Here is a 19,592-nt window from a genome sequence, read left to right on the forward strand (position 1 = left end):
ATGAATTTTTTTTGGGGGGCGTTCCACGTGTGGTAAAATTGATAAGGCAGTTTTATTCTATGGGTCAGTACGATTACAGCAATACCTCATTTATATAATTTTTTTTATGTTTTGGCGATTTTATATTAAAAAAATTATATAGAAAAAATAATTGTTTTTGCATCACTTTATTCTGACAGCTATAACTTTTTTATTTTTCCGCTGATGATGCTGTATGGCAGCTATTTTTTTGCGGGTCAAGATGACGTTTTCAGCAGTACCATGTTTATTTATGTCCATCTTTTTGATCGCGTGTTATTCCACTTTTTGTTCGGCGGTATGATAATAAAGCATTGTTTTTTGCCTTGTTTTTTTATGGTGTTCACTAAAGGGGTTAACTAGTGGGACAGTTTTATAGGTCAAGTCGTTACGGACGTGGCAATACCAAATATGTGTACTTTTATTGTTTAGATTTTTTTTCATTCAAATATTTATTTAGTGATCGAATAAATATTGTTTTTTTATTATTATTTTTTAAAATATTTTTACAATTATTAAAAAAATTTTTTTCATTTTAAGCTTTACACTTTGTGCCACTATGGGACATTCATTTTGTAAAGGCTGATGGCTTCTATAGCATGCAGATCTGCATGCTATAGAAGCTGTCAGTGCTGCAGTTTCTATACACTAATCTGAGAGACTTCCTGACATGCACTGTGCATGACAGGAAGTTTCTGAGCTCTGGAGACCCGGATGTCATCATGACGACATCGTGTTAGGGACGGCGGAATGCACTAAATAATAAATAATAGGAGTCCACCGTGTAGAGGTGTTACACTGCTGCTATGTAATGGCAGACGCTTGATATGGCGGACTGGTGCGCTGGGCGGACTCTGTTAACTCACAGAGATGCCGAAGTGTTAAACACAAATGCTGAGCCTGTTGAACTCACAGGCCCGCAACCACGGACACCAATAAGTACTGCTGACTGCAGCGCGGCAAACGACACTGCTGCAGGACAATGCCCGGTAGCAGGCACACTGTCGGACGCTAGTATCATGGATGATATGCACTGTGGCCTGTAGCTTGCCACTGACTGGCGCTGACTCTATCACTAGTTCCCTATCCACATACGTAATATCAGAGGGAGGGGAATCTTATTTAGTCATTTGCAAGTCCATGCATCCATCATCATTCACACAGGTAGTAACTAGAGTCTATACTAGCGCATAGCCTTGCAAACCTTTTATAGCCGGGACCTTCCAGATCCCTGAGATGGACCAATCAGATCTGGAGAAGGACCTGTGCATGTGACTCCCAATCTCCAATGGGAGATCGTCTCGTGAGCATGCTCAGTGGAGCGATTGATGGACTTAGCCTCTGGAGTGACTTGCTGCTGAGCAGCCTGCGTTGCTATTGCTGGCCCAGAGGTGGCAGCAACAGCCAGACCCACAGAGCTGGTCTGAGCAGAGCGTCGGGAACGATGGGGCTGCTGAGCAGGTTTCTCTGCAGTCAATGGAGAATGGGAGACCGCTGAATGCAAGGCTCTGGATCCCTGCTGTGCAGTTGCAGGAACCCGACGCCTATCACATCGGGTCTCCATGGCAGCGATCGGGACCCTGCGGCAAACAATCAGCGAGCTATTTATTTCCTCAGATATGGCAGGAAATTTGCAATATTTGTAACAAAAGTTAACAAGATTCAACAAGTAAATTATACAATGATCTTTAAAGTTTACTTTACTTTAGGGAAGCTTCTTGAGGATTATACTTTTGTCTCTCTAATAGTGGTAAATACACGTTCTGGTGGGAGCTACTGTACAAACTTCTCCAGTCACAATGGCCCTAACGGGAGCCTCTGCTTCTTCCTGAAAGGCCGCAAGTTCTCCTAAGAAAGTCTATCAAAGCACTTCACTTCGATTGACCCCCATCCTGTCCGCTTTCCCTGCCCAGGCCAACCCCCTGTACCATACGTCGCTGCAAGTGTCCTCCTCTAGACGGTGTCTCCTCACAAATCTTCTATGCTTGACTGACATCGGGTGTCTTCCAGGTTTGAGGGAAAGAGGGCTAGACTCTGGCTCTTAATTGGCGTATACAGGACTCTGGGTCTTAACTGGCGCATATTGGATCCTCGGGTCTTGACCAGCGTAGTTGAGTGTGTAACTGGACAGGACCCTGCTGGCCCCTGCTCCTCATTCTGTCCTGTCACTCTGGCTGCAGCGCCTCCTTCTGAACATGTCTGGACTGCTCTTCCATTGGTGCCAAAACCCACTCTGGTTTGGTGCACAGTCCCTTTATATTCAGGAACTCCGTCATCAATGGCACCTGACTAGGTGTTACATTCAAACTCGTGCCCCTTGCTACACTTCCCGTTTCGGTTAGTTCTGCATGGTCTCATCTGAACAGTAATGATACACAAAGCCGGAGTTTTTCAGGAGTATTGTCAGCTCATCCTGTCCTGACACTATGGCTGAAGCGTCTCTTCCTGTCTGGACCACTCTCTCCTTTGCCGACAAAGCCCGCTCCAGTTTGGCACACAGACCCTTTATATTCAGGAACTCCGTAATCAATGTCACCTCACTAGTTGTTACATTCAAACTCGTCCCCCCTGCAACTCTTCCTGTTCCAAATAGTTCCATATGGTCCCGTCTAAACAGTAGGTGGCAACCTTTTCACACCAATGATTCACAGCGCCGGGGTTTTTCATGAGTATCCTCATCTCTAACATTTGTAATAACCCGAGTCCTGGACACACTATTTTTTCTTTCCTTACATATAATTCTGCCTCCTCAATGGACACTTGTAAGGACCATACAGTTTCACAACTTGCAAGCATCATTCAAACATCAGCTTGTGAAGCCCTAGAACAGGAGTCCCAAACTCGGTAGAGTAAATGGGCCGCACATAAAAAAACATTTAAGCTGGCGGGCCGCATTCCTTTCAAACTTAATACAGTACAAAATTATTCTTGTATGCATGGCTGGGCTCTTACCCCCCTTGTATGCACGGCTGGGCTCTTCCCCCCCCCCTTGTATGCACGGCTGGGCTCATCCGCCCCTTGTATGCACGGCCGGGCTCATCCCCCCCTTGTATGCACGGCTGGGCACATCCCCCCCTTGTATGCACGGCTGGACTCATCCCCCTTGTATGCACGGCTGGGCTCATCCCCCTTGTATGCACGGCTGGGCTCATTCTCATCCTCCCTCCCCCCCACTGGGCTGATTCTCATCCTCCCCCCTCGCTGGGTTCATTCTCATCCTCCCCCCCTGCTGGGTTCATTGTCATCCTCCCTTCCCCCGAGCTCATTCTCATCCCCCCCCATGCATGCATGGCTGGACAGCGGCTCACCTGTGTCTTCGCACGGTCCTTGCATGTTGTTTACCCCTCCAGGCCCTGGTATTTTCTTGTGTAAGCGGTCACATGGTACCGCTCACTAAGGTCATGAATATGGACGCCACACCTATGGGAGTGGAGTAGCATCCATATTCATTACTGTAATGAGCAGAACCATGTGACAGGAAGAATATACCGGCGCCGGAGACCATCGGAGCTGCAGGCACCGCTAAAGGAGGTGAGTATGATGTCTTCAAGAGGGGAGGGGAGGGTCTGACCCCAGACTTATTAAAAAAAAAAATACGGCCCTGAGCATGAGACATGTGGTGCACCGCGGGTCGCAGATGCCTGCCTCAGGGGCTGCATGTGGCCCGCGGGCCGCGTGTTTGAGACCTCTGCTCTAGGACGTGACTCACTTCCTAGAGCATTTCACAAGGTAATGTTTGATCAGTTGAGCAATTTCTCTGTTTTTGATTTTAATCTCTCTTTTTTAACTTTACTTTGCTCAGAAAGTGCCATCTTCTCTCCTTTTTCCTTTAAAGGAATTTCACTATTGGTATAAAATGCAAAAAGAGGAATACTCAGGATAGCAGCGGGAATAAAAATCTGGCCACTTTTGACCTGGTGACTGGTCTTCTTTAAAGGTGAACCTTGCCTTTAAATAGTAATTCCCCTATATATAAAAAAAACTTTTCCAAAGACCATGTTGAGACATGACAGATTTGTTGGAACTTTAGATAACGATGAGTTGGTTTTTTTTTTGTTTTTTTTTAAATGATGAATTAATGCCAAATTTTGTAAAATTATCTGCTAATCTGCACATAGTTTTCCCTACATATTGATTTATTTACTATCTTTCTATGAAACTCAATAGAATGTGTTTTTTGAGATTAAAAAACAATAATAATATATTTTAGATATTTTAATCTCTTAAATTGCACATGCCATCTCAACAAGCTTTCAAACTAAAGAGATAATGCATGACATTTATCGATTGTGGTAATAGGTCATTTCACCTCTTTATCGATACATAGCTAGTACAAACATTCAGTTGCAACAGTGGCTCTTCGTGTACACTGAGTACTGCCAAAGTAGGACATACTGTAGTTCTCCAAAGCTAGAAATTGATGTTTAGTGAAATAATGGCTAAATGTGTTGTCCTAGAAGCCATGAACATATGATAGATGCAACAAAGTATGTAGATTGCAGTCAAAATACAATAAAAACTCTTTATTGTAGTATCTCCAAAACACAACATGTTTTGGGGCTGAGAGGGGCCCTTTTATCAATAGGCAGAGACAAGCTAAAATGGTGAATCTGTGTGGAGAAAGACATATGCTCATTAGTAAGTGATTTAGCTTAACCCAGAGCTGGATGCACAGTTACACTCTTCAGTACTGCTGTATAATGTCCTTCATTACGCTGCTATGTAAGGAAGTGAAATGTGATGTTTTCTTGTTTCCTTCCTCAGAGTTGTTCCTTCTATGTCACTATGTATATATTGCTGTATTATGTTTCTGATTAACGTCTGCGGTACTGCTACATAGAAATATGTATTATCACCAGTCTTTAATGGTATTGCCACATGTACGTGTTACCATTGTGTATTGTATAATATTATGTGTCTTTTGTCTATGTATAGTTAGGGTAAGCTAGTGCATCCTTCTTGGGATATTAGAGGAGGGCACCTTAGTACATAGTTCCCCCATAGACCAGGTAGATATAATTAGGTTGCGGGCCACTAGATGGGGGCATAGTCATGGGGCCTGATAGGATGTTCATAGAGGGTTAATTGTAGGAGGGGCTGCTGGGAGTTAAGGTTAGTGCTGAAGAGCAGTTTCGTCAGACAGGGCCAGAGCACCCAAGTGTCCACATGGGCTATAGTCCCGGACACATTGGCAGCCACGTAACGTTAAGTCGTTATAGCCCATGTTACCTATGGCCATTGCGTGTCTTAGCAGTGGGCCAGAATGGAAAGGAAAGATGTGGCGTCTTATCGCTTGGGCCAATGCTTTTAGGGCAGAAGTTGGCTGGACTAAGGAGATGAAGGGAGTTGGAGCTTCAACAAGATCAGTACAGACGGGCCGGATGCTTCACCAGAGGCCACCAAACGTAGTGACTGATGAATTCGTGTCTGGGGTGAAACAGGCTGAAGAAAATGTCATTATAGCGAGGTCAGGCCAGGAAGGAACTGGGAAGCAGTCTAAGATGGTCCAGTCTGTGTATGTACTGCACAGAAGTGACAGCGAGCGAGTGAAAGATGAGGAAGCAAGCAAATGTTATAATGTACCAACTGTGGATGTAACATGCGAAATCTTAAGTAAAGAAAGTGTTAAAGTTGTCTCGGACTGTGTCTCCATTGATTAGGGTCACCTAGAAGAGGGACCGTTATTGTTAGGGCTGGCGGGAACGCACCAAATAATAAAGATGGTAATAAGGTGCGTTCGCAGCCCAGGGTCCACCGTGCAGGGGTGGTAACCTGCTGCTCAGTAATGGCGGATGCTATATGGCGGTATACTATAAAAACACATGCGGGTTATCGTCACCCGGTGTGTATGGGGGCGGACTCTGTTGCTTCATAGAGCCGCATTACCGCTTAACATAAACGCCGGAACCTGTTTGTGCTCACAGAGCTCGGCTAAAAGAGCGCACAGTGTACGGCCACAGAACGCTACCCCAAGTACACGGGGTTAGAGTCCCTCTAGGCCACTGAGCATGCGGCGTCGCTGCTACGGGCGCCGCTAAAGACGCTGGCAGTGGAGTGTGGAGCACGTGCACTGAGGCATGCTGGATCACTGGTGAGGACCAATGTCTGACTCAAACCCTGACCTACCTACACCTAAGCCTGGGCGCTAGCAGGCTAGGCTGCACAACACATGCGTACGAAGGGTAGGGGTTTCATAATGAGTCAGTCACCAAATACATTCATACGTGCATACATCTCTCACACCTTATAATCTGTAAATACAGTCTATCCTAGCGCATGGGCAAGCGGCCATGTGAACCTTTTATAGCCACGGGTGCCCGGGACCTTCCTGTCTTCTCGGATGGGCCAATCTGAACACGAGCAGGACCTGAGCACGTGAACCTCGATCTCCAATGGGAGATCACTCCACGGGCATGCTCAGTGGCCTGACATGAGGACTTAGTCCCTGGAGAATCTCGCTGCTGAGCAGCATGCATTGTCATAGTTGTGCCAGAGGTGGCAGCAGCAAGCAACCCCACGGAGTTGGCCTGGGCAGAGCGCCGGGACAGATGAATCTGCTGAGCAGGCTCCACTGCAGCCGAAGAAGAATGTGAGACCACTGGGTGCAAGGCTCTGGATTCCTGCTGTGCAGTGGCAGGAACCTGACGCCTAACAGTTATGGCCTGGGAAGTGCCCGGGTGAAGCTGAATCTGGAGATGCAGGTATGCCGAGGAGAAGAGTATTGTTTCATGTAGAGTAAGGACTGGACACAACTGCTACAGTAATACAGGTCATGACTACAGTCCTGTCCCTCCCTTACATCTACTTTTGAAGAGAAAAATAGATATAGAGCCCGCAGAGAGGAAAACTAGTAAAAAATGCTAGATGGCCAGGAATAGTGGTATCCCTAATATACACACAAGTGATGGATTATTGTTAATAGTAACCTGAAACTAGAGGTGTGAATTAATAAATAGGGATGTTGGAATAATAGATACAAACAATATAGGTACAGGAATTGTAGAGTTATGTATCTAATACAACTGAGAATAGAAATTGGGTTGTGCAATAACACTAAATCCATTTTAGCTTGTACACACATGAACTGGATAGCATATAATTACATTACGCAAGTAACTATGATATACTTAATATATTTAAGCTGTTTATACTTAGCGGAGTACTCCATTAAAACCCTTCAAAGGGCATTTGTAGGAATGTGTTGTGAATAATACAGTTCTATACTCTCATGTTAAATTTCATATTGAACAAAAGTCCCAGAATTCATTTTCAGGTTATCTGCTCTTGTGTAATGAGTATGATATTTGTGGTATAGAAAGGGTTTACTGATCAGAACTACTAGGGCAACCTATTGCCAGCCACCTCATATGGTTTGTCAACTTGTGTAAGAATCATTGCAAAGCGTACCCAGATATGAGTACCTAGATACAAGTGCTGAAAAGTATGTTGTTATATGTTTGCTAAAACATTTCCATACAGCGGTCTAAATAACAAAACTGTACAGTACCTTTCACGACTCTGTTGTCGGGTGTACCGGGACCAGGGGCTCCTTCTTTGTTCCTAAAGCCAGGGGCGACCTAGTTCGCCCTGTTCACCAGATTACTTCTGATGGTGAAGACGTCGGGGCCATGTACCTTGCCTTAGCTCCTGAATCCATCCTTAGTCTGTACCCTTCCCCTATCCAGGGAAGAGGGGTGTAGTAGTGTACTGTAATACACCAACCAGACTAACAAGGAAATACAAACAGGGATAAAGGAATGTACCAAGCATACAAATATATGCACACAAACAACAGAGGTATACACTGGAGAGTAGAGGATGGGGTAAAACCAAAGTAGAAATTATTCAAATGCAAATTAGATTGCTGCGCTCAATAGCAAGCTCCGAAGTTGCTGCTGAAATGAAACTGACCTGTCTTTGTCATTCACAAGCTGGGGGAAGTTTGCAGAGTCCTGCATGACGGACATGTGCAAGGGCCAATCCCGACGCGTTTCGAGGGAAACGTCCCTCTTTCTCAAAGTATGGCTCCTGCACTACCACTATCTGTTTATATGTATGCACGCCTCACTATCCACTCAATATGAATACCATTCAGTCCTCCATTAAGAAGTGTGTGAACCTAATTTATAAATGAACAACCTTTTCCTCCTTACACATATATTGTGTCTGATAAAATCATGGTATGCCAACATTTTTATTAAAAATATTCATTATTGAAAAATATATAAAAAAAATATATATATATAAAATTCTTTATATAAAAAAAAACCTCTTATAAAAACAATATGTGTATATCATAAAAGCAATTATTTTACAAAATTTCATTTTAAATTCCATGTAAAATTTTCTATGTATTCCTAATAAATACACTTCCTCAATTAATTTAAAACTCCATGAATCATCAGAGGGCATACAATTCAATCTCATGATTTAACCCCTTAGGGGCTAAACTATCCAATGTAAAAATCCATTTTGATTCAGTACGTGACATGCTCTTAATATAGTCACCTCCCCTTGGGTTTTTTTTGGACCATTTGAATTCCACAGAATATTATTCCCACAACCGACCGCCCATGTTTCTCAGCAAAATGTCATGATAGGGGGTGTCCTGAAAATCCCTTTGAGATATTATTCTTTGATTCTGTCTCAGAGTCGTCTTTTTGTGCGCCTCACATACAGCTTGTCACATGAACACCTTATCGTGTAAATGACCCCCATGGAGTAACAGGAAATATATATATATATATCTTTTATATAAAATCTTTTAGTTTTATCCGCATTCCAGAATGATGTTTGCATTTGTCTTGTACACTTAGTACGTGTGCAGTATGGACAGTTCCCACAGTGGGTAAAACTGTCCATGGATGCTTTTCTTAAGCGTTTCCGCAGCAGAAACGCTTGTCTAAAAGCGCTGCGGAAACGCTTAAATAACGCAACATGGGCACACAGCCTCAATGCCTTCACCCCAAAGCCAGTTTTCACCTTTCCTGATCAGGCCAAATTTTTTTAATTCTGACCACTGTCGCTTTATGATGTAATAACTCTGGAATGCTTCAACTGATTCCACCGATTCTAAGATTCTTTTCTAGTGACATTAATGTGTTTCTTTTTGAGCCACTCCTTTGTTGCCTTGACTGTATGTTTTGGGTCATTGTCTTGAAATTTTTAATGTCATGGCGGAGGGAAAGAGGTTGTCACTCAGGATTTTATGGTACATGGATCCATCCATTCTCCCATTGATGCAGTGAAGTAGTCCTGTGCCCATAGCAGAGAAACACAACGTAACATTTCGACATCCATGCTTGACAGTGGGGATGGTGTTCTTTGGGTTATAGGCAGCATTTCTCTTCCTCCAAACACGGCGAGTTGAGTTAATGCCAAAGACCTCAATTTTTGTCTCATCTGACCACAGCATCTTCTCCCAATCACTCGCAAAATCATCCAGGTGTTCATTGGCAAACTTTAGATGGGCCTGCACATGTGCCTTCTTGAGCAGGGGGACCTTGTGGGCACTGCATGATTTTAACCCTTTCCTCATGATCAAGGATACACCACGAGGTGAGATTTTACATGGTGCCCCAGCTGTCAAATGACAGTCATTTTGTTTTTCTTAATATTGCACCAAAAGTTGCCTCCTTCTCACCCAGCACCTTACGTATGGTTTTGTAGCCCATTCCAGCTTTGCGCAGGTCTAAGATCTTGTCCCTGACATCCCTATAAAGCTATTTGGTCTTTCTCATGTTGTAGAGGTTAGAGTCTGACTAATTAATTGAGTCTGTGGACAGGAGTCTTTTATAAAGGTGGCTATGTAAGACAGCTGTCTTTAATGCAGGTAACAAGTTGATTAGGAGTATCTAACTGGTCTGCAGGAGCCAGGATTCTTAATGGTCGGTAGGGGATCAAATACTTATTTCCCACTGCAAAATGCAAATAAATTTATATAATTTATACAATGTGATTTTTCTGTATTTTATTTTTGATATTCTATTTCTCAACGTTAAAATTAACATACCCTTAAAATTATAGATTGTTCATGTCTTTGTCAGTGGGCAAACTTACAAAATCAGCAAGGGATCAAATACTTATTTACACCACAGTATGTCACACAAAATAGTTCATAAATAACATTTCTCACATATCTACTTTACATCAGCACAATTTTTGAAACAATTTTTTTTTTTGCTAGGAAGTTATGAGGGTTAAAAGTTGGCCAGCAATTTCTCATTTTTACAACAAAATTTAGAAAATCATTTTTTTAGAGACCACCTCACATTTGAACTCACTTTGAGGGGTCTATATGGCAGAAATGACCCAAAAGTGACACCATTCTAAAAACTAGACCCCTCAAGCTGATCAAAACCACATTCAAGATGTTTATTCACCGTTTAGGTGCTTAACAGGAATTAATGGAATGTGAAAGGAAAAAATGAACATTTAACTTTTTTCACTAAAATGTAACTTTAGACTATTTTTTTTTTAATATCACAATGGTAACAGGAAAAAATGAACCCCAAAATTTGTAATGCAATTTCTCTTGAACATGTGGATACTCAAAATACGGTGGAAAACCAATGTTTAGGTGCACGGCAGAGCTCAGAAGAGAAGGAACTACGTTTAACTTTTTCAATGCAAAATTGGTTGTAATTGAGATCGGACGCCATGGCGCGCTTGGAGAGTCCCTGATGTGCCTAAACCGTGGAAACCCCCCACAAGTGACCCCATTTTGGAAACTAAACCCTCCAAGCAATGTACCTAGATGTGTGGTGAGCACTTTGAACCCACAAGTGTTTCACTAAAGGTTATATTTAGAGCTGTGAAAATACAAAGTCATATTTTTTCCACAAAAATGATTTTTAGCCTACAATTTTTTTTTACTTTCCCAAGGGTAACTGGAGAAATTGGACCCCAAAAGTTGCTGTGCAATTTGTCCTGAGTATGCTGATACCCCATATGTGGGGGGAAACCAATGTATGGGCGATGGCAGAGCTCGGAAGTGAAAGAGCGCTGTTTGACTTTTTCAATGCAAAATTGACTGGAATTGAGATCGGACGCCTTGTCGAGTTTGGCGAGCCTCTGATGTGCCTAAACAGTGGAAATCCCCCCACATGTGATCCAATTTTGGAAACTAGACCCTCCAAGAAACTTATCTAGATGTGTGGTGAGCACTTTGACCCCCCCCCAAGTGTTTCACTAAAGTTTGTAACGTAGAGCCGTGAAAATAAAAATCATATTTTTTCCACAAAAATGATCTTTTCACCCTGAATTATTTATTTTCACAAGGGTAACAGGAGAAATTGGACCCCAAAAGTTGTTGTGCAATTTGTTTGGGCACAAGTCGGGGCTAGAAAGGGAAGTAGTTATGTTTTGGAATGCAGACTTTGATGGAATGGTCTGCGGGCATCATGTCGCGTTTGCAGAGCCCCTGATGTGCCTAAACAGTTGAAACCCCACATAAGTGACTGCATTTTGGAAATTAGACCCATTAAGAAACTTATCTACTGTAGATGTGCCTAAACAGTGGCCAACAAGTGCCCACTTTTTTAAACTAATCTACTGTTATCTGGTATGTGAACTTTATAATGCAGTGACATACATGAGTTGTGTATTGTTTGGCAGGTTATCATACGTCAGATGTGTAGTGTTCATCAAGTTGTTATACATCAGTTGAGTAAGTCAGAAATGAATCTAGCAGTGCATGGATGTGTGGTACAGTCTGAAGCATTCTTTCATACACAAAGGGTGTCCTTGCTCATTTCCCTTCTGTAACACACGCGGCACCTCTTTTGCGACTTACCTTTTTTTCCACTGTTTTCCGAGGGACCTCCGACAAGAAATGTTGATATGATATGATATGAGCACCTTCAGTTCTGGAAGTACTGGGGCCCGCTCCTTCATGATCTCCAAAGATTAAGTTCTTGATCACTGGAACTAAAGGTACAACGTAGAGGTCTGGCCTGCACATGGTGACAGCAGGAAAGTGTTTCACATTGCCATTTGTACGATGTGCACTGCCAGCTCCTTGTACCTGTCAGGATCCTGACAGCGCCGGCATACAGCCTTCACTGAGCAGGGACTCACCCGCACTGTAGGGGGCCCAGGGACAGGTACAGCCAGAAAGTACAGATGCACAGGACCTGTGGACGCTGAAGTTTAGCAAGCAGTCACAGGACCTACGGTCATGTGACTGCAAGGGGGCGGGGCTTAGCATCCTGCTTTCAGAGATGGCAGGACACTATACAGAAAACTCAGAGTCAGGTAAAACGGAGGTCATACATAGTACGGGCAAGCAAGGTACAGGAGGGATATACAGATGGGAGGTCAGACAAAGCCAAAGGTCATACACAGTACGGGCAAGCGCGGTACAGGAGGGATATACAGATGGGAGGTCAGACAAAGCCAAAGGTCATACACAGCACAGGCAAAGCAGGTACAGAGTCAGCAAACCAGAGACGTAAACCGTTACAGAGCAGGGTCAGATTACCAGGCAGATGGACAATGATTGGCGTGACGCACGGACAGAGCAGGGTCGGGCACACTCAGATAGGAGTATAAGCGACAGGGGACGGCTGTCCCCTGAAGCTATAAAAACCCTCCCCAGATCCACAGAGAGGCTCTCAGAGTTAACTCCTACACCACCTACACAAAACTCAAAACACACCATGACGATACCACAACTTGGCCTTTCTCAAAGCACTGTACGGCTAGAGGACTTGATCAGAGAAATCAACACCCCCATATTTTTGCTGTACCCCAATACACAGTCCAGTTTGCAGACCTGTGCAAACGTACCTCGTACAGTGCTGAGGGTGCTGCCATCACCATGTATGGTGGTCTAGAAAAAGACATCCCTCTTGGAATTATTGTTATTTTTTTTTATTTATTTAGTGATTTTTTATAAATTATTATTATTTACACTTTTTTTTTTTTTTTTTTACTTTATTACTTTGTCCCGGGGGGACATTACTGTGAAGTGTCAGATCGCTGATCTGACACTTCACACAGCGCTGCAGGCGCTGCACAGACTTCCTTGTGTCTGCTTTCAGCAGGCACTGAAGAAGCTGCCTCTCTGCAGGCCCCCGAAGGCCCCCGTGGCCATCTTGGATCCGGGGACCTGCAGGGAAGGAGACCCTCCAAGCAGCGCAGCATATCGCACTACTCGGGAGGTCTCAGGGAAGCACGGAGGGCGCTCCCTTCCATGCCGATGCTTCCCTAATCCCCCTGTATACTGCGATCATGTTTGATCGCAGTGCGCCAGGGGTTAACGTGCCGGGGGCGGTCTGTGACTGACCCTGACACATAGTGCCATGTGTCAGCTGTGATAACCAGCTGACACCCGGCCGCGATCAGCGGCGCTCCCCCCTGGGGGCGCCGTTGATCACGATGACGTACTATCCCATCCACGGTCATAGGGGCACGGGGACCTTGGACGGGATAGTACGTCAGATGTCAGAAAGGGGTTAAAAGGACTAGATGGGGGACTTTTAAAATATACAGTAGTAATCAGCATCTACTACAGTATTTTTTACTGAATTTAGTCAGGGTTAGTGTCAGATAGTAAAGAGTAAAAATAATATTAATAATTTAGATTAGTTGATAGGACTAGATTAGTGACAATAAAAATATACTGTAATAATAGGCATCTACTACAGTATTTTTTTGTCAATATAGTCATGGTTAGTGTCCATTAGTACCGTAAGTTTGTCTTTTATTTTAGTACATTTTTATATTCTTTTTATTTTATTTTGATCTTTTCATTTTATATTGTTTCTGTACACCAAACATACACACACAACTGAATAAAGTTTAGCACACACACAAACACCGCATATGTGAAAAAATCGGAGGAGGCATACGCTTTCTTGCCTCCTGATACTAATAGTGAGGGAGAGTATCCCACCTTCCTTTATTTTTTCTCCTCTTTCTGAAGTGTTACTGAACTGCCTCGTAGATGCCCCAGGACAGAAAATGGACCAGCACCAAGCATTAATGAGCCCCTGTGGACCTCACCTCCCGAAAATTATGAGCCACAGATTCCTGATTTCGAGGTGCAAACAGGAATCCAATTTTGACACTATCGGCCTCACAGAAATTTACTTTTTCAAAGTCTTTTTCTCTGACAATTTTGTAGAGCTCATGGTGGCCAAGACAAAATTGTATGCCCAACAATTTTTATCCCAAAATCAATCGCAGCATTTAGAAGGCACACAGAGGAAAGAAGCCGCCTCTGTCATCCGATCAGCACCCCCACAGTCATTTGGGGGGCCCAATCGTTGCCATGGTGATCCGATGTCATCATGATGACAGCCGGATCACCAAACTCTAGCAAGTCAGTTAGATCATGTGCAGTGCATGATATAGCTAACTTGTGTTAGTGCAGTACTGACGGTTGCAAAGCATGGCAATGCTCCCGCATTGCTTTGCATTATAACTGCGATCAGAATGCTGAAAGTCAAAGTCCCATATTGGGACTAAGTAAAAAAGTGTAAAAGAAACTGTGAAAATATGTTTTCTAAAAAAATCACAAAATATTATTATATATATTGTACCGATAAATAAATATTTTTACGAAAAAAATCAAAAAAGTACACATATTTGGTATCTCTGTGTCAGGAATGACACACCCTATAAAAATGTTACACTGGTTAACCCCTTCAGTGAACACTGTAAAAAAATAAATAATAAACTAGGCAAAAAACAATGCTTTATCATCATACCACTAAACAAAAAGTGGAATAAAATGCGTTAAAAATGGTATCTCTGAAAATGTCATCTTGGCCTGCAACAAAACAAGCCATCATACAGCTCCATCAGCAGAAAACTAAAAAAGTTATAGCTCTCAGAATAAAACAATACAAAAATAATTTTTTCTATAACATATTTTTTATTGTGTAAAAGCGCCAAAATATTACAAAAAGATATAAATGTGGCATTGCTGCAATTGTACGACCCGAAGAATAAAGGTGCCTTATTAAATTTACCACAAACGGAATGGCATAAAAAAGACCCCAAAAAGCAATTCCTAAATTCCTGGTTTTTATTCCTTCTGCCTCTCAAAAATCGGAATATAAAGCGATAAGCGATAAAAAAAGTCAGGTGCCCAAAAATGGTACCAATAAAAACAACTCATCCAGAAAAAACCCCTCACATAACTGTCAGTCAAAATATGGAAAAGTTATAGATTTCAAAATATGGCGATGCAAAAACTTGTTTTTGCAAAAAAAGTGGTAGTGTGTCACAGCAGCCAAACATGAAAAAAAATAAATCTGGTATCGCTGTAGTCACACAGACCTGAAGAATAAAGTCGTCTAATCACTTATACCGCACGAGGAAAAGCGTAAAAAATAAATAAAACCAATTTTTCTCCTGCTGTTAATTTGTTCATTGTGTCTCCCAAAGATCTCAGTAAGGCCTCTTTCACACATCAGGTTTTCGCTGTCAGGCGCGATCCGGCTCTTTTGACAAAAACCGGATCCGGCGAAATGCAATGCCGGATCCGGTTTCCCCCCCATTGACTTGCATTTGCGCCGGATTGCGCCGTCTGGAAAAAACGACAACTGTAACTTTTTTGTCTCCGGCAAAAAAGCCGGACCCGCCGGATCCGGCGCGTCCGGCTTTTTCACACAATGAAAGTCTATGAGCGCCGCAATGCGCCGGATCCGGTTTTTTGGGTCTGAGCATGCTCAGTAGCTCTGCCCACAGCACAAATATATAAAAGCATGACAGTGGGACCCTCAGCCACACCCAACATGCCACCCAAGACAGGAACCAGGCGCAGGAGAAGGCAGGAGACCACTGCAGCACCATCAGCAGCACCACCACCCCAAAAGGAGCAGCAAAGGGAACATGCTGAAGAACGGGAGGGGAGTCCAGCAGCAGATGAGAGACGGTAATTATCAAATCCCCCATTCCTCAAAACTAAGGCCATGGAATATCAAGATATTCATTGGCCCTTTGTTTCTCTTTATTCAACAGCCGCCCAAGAGATGCAGCAGCAGCAGCAGCAGCACTGGCAGCAGCAGCAGCACCACCCACAGCCATGGAGTCTGGCCAGCAAGAGGACACCACATCTTCTTCTGGGAGCCCTCCCTCGCATCGTCAGCGTTTGACGGTAAGTTTTTATTTCCAAAATCCATCATCTCTGTAATATATGTCTATTCATTGCCTTTTATTTCAAAACAGGAATCACAAGCTGAAGAGGAGCTCCCAGAAGAGGAAGGAAGGGGTGGACAGACACCTGGAGTGGGCTCACAATTGGTAAGATTTTTTCATCAAACGCAGAAACACAACATCACACTACACACAACACATAGAAAACAATGTACCGCAGACATCACACAGCAAACAAATATGCCAACATCCAAACACATAAATTTTTTTCTTTTCTTCTCTAGTCTTCCCAATCTGGTGCTCTGCCAAGAGGTCCTCGCAGTGCCTCCCAGGGTCGTCGGCAACAGCAATGCGGCGGTCACCAGCGTGTAATATAATATTTAAGTTAAATTTTGGTACACTTTTTATTTCATGTCTTAAAGTGTGGTGACTAATTTTCCTAATTTTCTATTTTACTTGAACAGCCTTCACAGCGTGCTCCCGACTCTGACGGTGAAGATGGAGGAATAGATGTGGACCACCTCATCGATCTCGTCAGAGAAAGGGAGCCGCTATGGAATATGGCTGACCGCCACCATGCTGACCTGATTGTTACCCGACGGCTCTGGGAGGAAATCTGTTCGCTCCTTGTGGACCGCTGGGAGGACCTCGATGCTCGGGCCCAGATTAAAGAGCGTAAGTATATACAGTACTGGTTGCTTGATGTAAACCAGTGTTTCCCGAACTCCAGTCCTCGTGGTCCTCACGGATCATGTGTTCAGGATTTCTATTTACTATGGAAATCCTGAAAACATGACCCCTGGGGACCATGAGGACTGGAGTTTGGGAAACACTGATGTTGTATACTAACCACTTTGTCCTTTCTCGTTTCAGGGGACAGAATTGTGAAGCGGTGGCGGTCTGTGAGGGATCGTTTCAAGAAGGAGTTCAATAAAGAGATGCGGGCCCCGAGTGGATCTGGAGGACGCAGGAGCAAGTACAAGTACGCACGAGCCCTGTCGTTCCTCCGGGATACAATGGTCACCAGAAGGTAAATATTACACACCACATGTAAAAAAAAAATGTTTAGATGTAAAAAAAAATTTTCAGCCAGGGCCATGCCATGTCACTATTTTAATTGTTTTTTTTTCTCTTTATTCCACAGCACGGTGAGCAGCACTCGGGAGCCTGCACGATTGGACCCTTCTGAGGCGATCCCTGAGGAGACCGGCACCGAGGGACACTTCGACCGCCCCGGGAAATCTGCACCTTCCCACACATTACAGCCATCTGTCCCATCCACCAGCGCAGGAGCATCGTGGCCGACAACATTACATGAAGCTGCTGGTGAGGAGATCGCTTTCCCTTTACCCCACCCTTCTGCCCCTGCCACCTCTAGTACACCTGCGGGTACTGGGTGGCAGCGGCAGAGGGGTCAGGAAAAGACTTATGCGCCAGAGTTCTTGCATCTGAATGCATCTTTCCAGAACAGTCTAAAAGTCTTGTCAGAGCAAATCTCCGCAGGCTTTCAGCAGATCAACTCCAGCCTTCTGGAGGTGAAGACACTTCTGCAAACCATGTATTCAGAAGCAAGATCTTCACCAAACCACACCTTTTTCAGGTCTGTTGTGGAGCGCATGGAAACGCTCTCTCCTAGCCAGCAGATGCATGTAATGCATTCGTGCCACGGTGCTCTCCAGCACGTTACCTCCCAACCTCCTCCTCCCACCACAGTAGTTCCTCCACCTGCACCCCCTCCAGCCACTTTCCATCCTCCCCCTCCTATTACATACCAGCCACCTCCCCAGTACCAGCAACCTCCCCAGTACCAGCAACCTCCCCAGTACCAGACATCTCCCCACTTTCAGCAACCTGCCCCGTACCAAACTCCTTCCCCGTACCAAACTCCTTCCCCATACAACTTTCCATCAACATCATCTGCTCCTACAGTCCCTGCCCAACCCTCCACTCCACCACCCACCACCTCTTCTGCCTCCCACATGTCCACCCATTCTCTAGCTTTTTCCACACCTTCACCTCTAACTGTTCCTTCCCCACCACGATCCCAGTCCTCTCTCCACACTCCCAGTGTCGAAGTGTCCCGCAGCCCCTCCAGCAGTATTTCCACCCCACACTACACCAATTTATAATGTGTGTATTGTAATAAAAATGACCATTTTTATGGTTTCAAACCTTTATTAAAAAAGTTTTTTAACTTTAAAAACAGTTTCCAAAAAAAAATTTTTTAAATAAAAGTTAAATTATCATTTACACTGCTTGTCTGTCATTTCTTTCTGCGGCAAAATATGTAAAAAAAAAAGTTAAATACAGGGTATTTAAAAGGTAAAAAGGTATTCAAAACCAGGTATATAACTGTGGGTAAATTTTAGCTTTTTGCCACAGTTGTGTTCCTGGTTGTGTTTGAAGCAAAGTATTTCACCTAAAAAGTTGTGTTTATTGTTGGTGATTTCCTAACAATGTACACAACTTTTGTTAAAAGGTGAAATACTTTGCATAAAACACAACCAGGTACACCCCTGTGGCCTAAAGGTAAAAATAGTAAGACCATGACAAGATAGCCAACTTTGGTTGGCAAAGGTATATACTGTTGGTACAGAAGGTACACAAGTTTGGTTAAGGGCACAAATCTTTCACACTCTGTCATCCTGCCAGTGTACTCTGCCTTGAGGTGACATAAAGTACAGTGCAAAATTGTCCCTCATTACTGAAACCGTCACAGAACTTCTAGTGGTAATGTCATGGTAATCTTGCAAGGTGGTTTCTTCAGAGGTGTCCTCAATGGAAATGGGTTCCTTGCAGATAACAAAATTGTGGAGTACCACGCAAGCTTTGATCACCTCGTCCACAGTTTCTGTCTTGAGGTTGATCATAGTCAATAGGACCCGCCATTTGGCTGTCAGAATACCAAAGGTACATTCAACCATTCTTCTTGCTCTTGTGAGGCGGTAATTAAAAATGCGTTTTGTTCTTGACAATCCTCTGCTACCGTACGGTTTCAAAAGGTGTTCTGACAGCTGGAAGGCTTCATCCCCTACACAGACAAATGGCATAGGTGGACCAGATGTTTGCGGCAGCGGTCTAGGGGGTGGGAACTGGAAGGTGTTTCCATACAGTTTATGCCCCATGGCAGACAGTTTAAAAACTTGAGAGTCATTGGAGCGGCCATAGGCCCCAATATCAACAGCAATAAATTTGTATTCCGCGTCAGCGATGGCCATGAGGACAATTGAAAAATATTTCTTGTAATTGAAATATTCCGATCCCGATCCGGCTGGCTTTACAATGCGGATATGTTTCCCGTCCACAGCGCCCAAGCAGTTTGGAAACTGACATATCTGTAGAAACTTTTCAGAAATTTCAATCCACCTCTCTGTTGTGGGCTCTGGTAAAAACTCTTCAGCTAAGGAGTCCCACAGTGCACGGCATGTGTGCTTCACTATTCCAGATATGGTGGAAATCCCGAGTCT

This window comes from Dendrobates tinctorius, unplaced genomic scaffold, assembly GCF_039654945.1.
Source record: "Dendrobates tinctorius isolate UK_male_01 unplaced genomic scaffold, ASM3965494v1 ptg000011l, whole genome shotgun sequence".
NCBI classification, from domain to species: Eukaryota; Metazoa; Chordata; class Amphibia; order Anura; family Dendrobatidae; genus Dendrobates; species Dendrobates tinctorius.